This window comes from Camelus ferus, chromosome 36 (assembly GCF_009834535.1).
Source record: "Camelus ferus isolate YT-003-E chromosome 36, BCGSAC_Cfer_1.0, whole genome shotgun sequence".
Classification (NCBI taxonomy): domain Eukaryota; kingdom Metazoa; phylum Chordata; class Mammalia; order Artiodactyla; family Camelidae; genus Camelus; species Camelus ferus.
The window spans coordinates 18,913,277-18,916,025 of record NC_045731.1 but is presented as its reverse complement, the minus strand read 5'-3'; the positions used below and the strand labels follow the sequence as shown (position 1 = coordinate 18,916,025).

At 31.5% G+C, this 2,749-nt stretch overlaps 1 long non-coding RNA gene across 1 annotated transcript; it reads left to right on the top strand.

Annotated features, from left to right (window-relative positions):
- Nucleotides 1–815: 815 nt before the first annotated feature.
- LOC116661773 lies at nt 816–2,519 on the top strand. Its single transcript, XR_004317737.1, has 2 exons — nt 816–1,946; nt 2,329–2,519. It is a non-coding gene; the product is annotated as an uncharacterized LOC116661773 (long non-coding RNA).
- Nucleotides 2,520–2,749: the final 230 nt, after the last annotated feature.

Below are 2,749 nucleotides of genomic sequence, written 5' to 3'. Positions count from 1 at the left end.
ATAAATAAACCTACTTACTTCCCCCCTAAAAGCAGAGCAAAACAAACAAACAAAAACTCTTTGGTCAGACATAATTCTTATGTTTGTAGTGGGATGCCTGATGCACTGACAGGTACTGAAACATATACATAGAGCTAGTCTTTGTGTTAATTTTTTTCATAAATAAGGGATGTATAAAAAAGAAATCTAAAAAGAGAACATAAATCCAAAACAGAAATAGATTCATAGACATAGAATACAAACTTGTGGTTACCAAGGGAGAGAGGGATGGGAAGGGATAAACTGGGAGTTCAAAATTTGTAGATACTGACAGGCATATGCAGAATAGATAAACAAGATTGTACTGTATAGCACAGGGAAATATATACAAGATCTTGTGGTAGTTCACAGGGAAAATAATGTAACAATGAATATATATATATATGTTCATGTATGTCTGAAAAATTATGCTCTACACTGGAATTTGACACAACATTGTAAAATGACTATAACTCAATAAAAATGTTAAAAAATAAGAGATGTATAAGATGATCATCTCAAAATTGTGTGTAGGATATTCAAATTCATAGAAAGGATATTGTTAGGAGGCATGTTTGAATAATAACATTGGCTGTATGTAATTTGGCTGTATATAATTCTGTTATCTAGGGATTTTGAAATGCCCTTAAAAATAGAATAATTTTGAAACCATTTATTATAGTGATACTGACATATTCAGCTATAAAGATCAGAGAAAATAGACCTGCTACATATTCTACATGGAAGGTATATACAAGTTTTGATTCTCCTGTTAAATCAAAATGGGGCTTCTGTTGATTTCTGCTACAGTAGAGGTAAATATAAAAAAAATCTAGCTAGGGTTTGGGAGGGGAAAATTAATCATATGTATTCTTGTTTAATAACTGAGAGTATAAATGATCCATTTATCAGTAGGAATGATAAACCAATAATTGCTAGTTTACATTATTTGAGATTGTGCTCTTGCCCATAAAGCTCTGATTAGTGTGTATTTTTAATATTATACTCATCCAGATCAGAGCATGGAATAAGAAGCTAGGCTTCATACAGCCAGTATAAGAAGTGTGCCTAAGTTTACATCAGTGGATAGTGGATAAGTTATGTTAAGAGGAACTGCTAATGTGAAAGCCATGGTTAAGGCCAGCATTGGTGCAATAATATACATAAATTGATGATATTTGGGCCTCTCTAAATTTCCAGAACCTAGGAATTCCCTTTAATTAATGTGAAAAGTGACACAGTGAGCAAACCTGTAATACTTAGTAAAAGAATGTAGATTGTAAATCTGTTCTTAGGAAGAGGACTTAACCTTGAGGAAATAAAGATTTATGTTTGATGCAATTGTTGTGTTCTGCTACTGTAGCAAACCATGTTCTACACTAGGGTATATATAAATTATTAAAATTTTACTGTATCACCAATTAATTTGATGGTGCTTTTATAAAGTGACCCTTAATTCTCTTGTCCTCTCATACTGGGACAAGTGTGTAATACATACAAACTTATTGGGATCAATCCAGTCTGAACTCATATCTCACAGAACTTTAATCATTAAATGAAGCATTTTCAGCAGTTACAACACTGGGATCTTCTGATCCAATTCTGAGGGTATAAAATCTATTGCTGAAATGAATTCTAATTTGAATTGAGCTATTATTCTTAGAGTACTTTATTCTGTTAATCAATGTATTGGATCAATACATGCTACAGCATTTTGAAAAGCTGGTCTAAATTTTAATCACTTGGAGCTTGTTATATTCATTGGGGCCACCACAACCAAAATTATTAACCCATTAAAAGCTATGCTATCCCTTAAGATTCAGTTATTTATTTTATAGATTAAACACATAAAGCACCAAAGGAACTTCTCATTTTATATGGCTCCCACCTCTTATTGGGAAGGTCAATTTCACTGATGAAAAGAGATAGTAAAAACCTTGTGCCATTCTCCCAGCTGCTTATTTAGAAAACAAGTGATTATTCTACATTTTCAGTGTCAGGAAACCATGGCCATTAAATATGTCCTTTGTTAGGCAGTGCCTCTAAGATTAGAAGTGCTAGAGGTAACCTTCCTGGTAAACATGCAGGACATGTGATTACAAAGTTCCTTTTCCTTTTACAAAGTCATTCCTTAAATGCAAACCTGTGTTGGACTAACAGTTTTTTAAAAATAATTAAGTATTGGTTAGGGTTTATTTTGCTGTTAACCATCAGTAAGTGATTCATCCTGATATAAGCTTATGCAAGGATAAATATTTCTTGCTACCAATATGAATAGTATTGCTTTTACTAACTAATAGATTAGTCCAGTATTAAATTATGAGGTTTATTATTTTGCTATTGATATTGAGATGAATGTGTTCTTAACCTTGAATACTTTCTTAATTGGTGGCTGCTTTTAAGCAAACTACAGCATTGTTTATGCTTATTCTCTAGAGAAACTTATATCCTGCATCTACAAACCTGTACCTTTTAAAATTACATTAAATTATATTAACAGTTTTGTTTTTAATTAATAATTAAAATTGAACTAAAATTCTTTTATGAACAACCTGCTATCATCAGACTTGTTGGGCTTATTACCTCTACTCATAAATCTTCTATTATACCATATAGATGAATTTGTTCCAGTAAACTGTTCATAAATACATCATCTGGTTTCAAGGTATTTAACTTATTTCATCTTTCCCTAATGGTACTTTATACTACTAGATTTAATTTTCTATCTTCA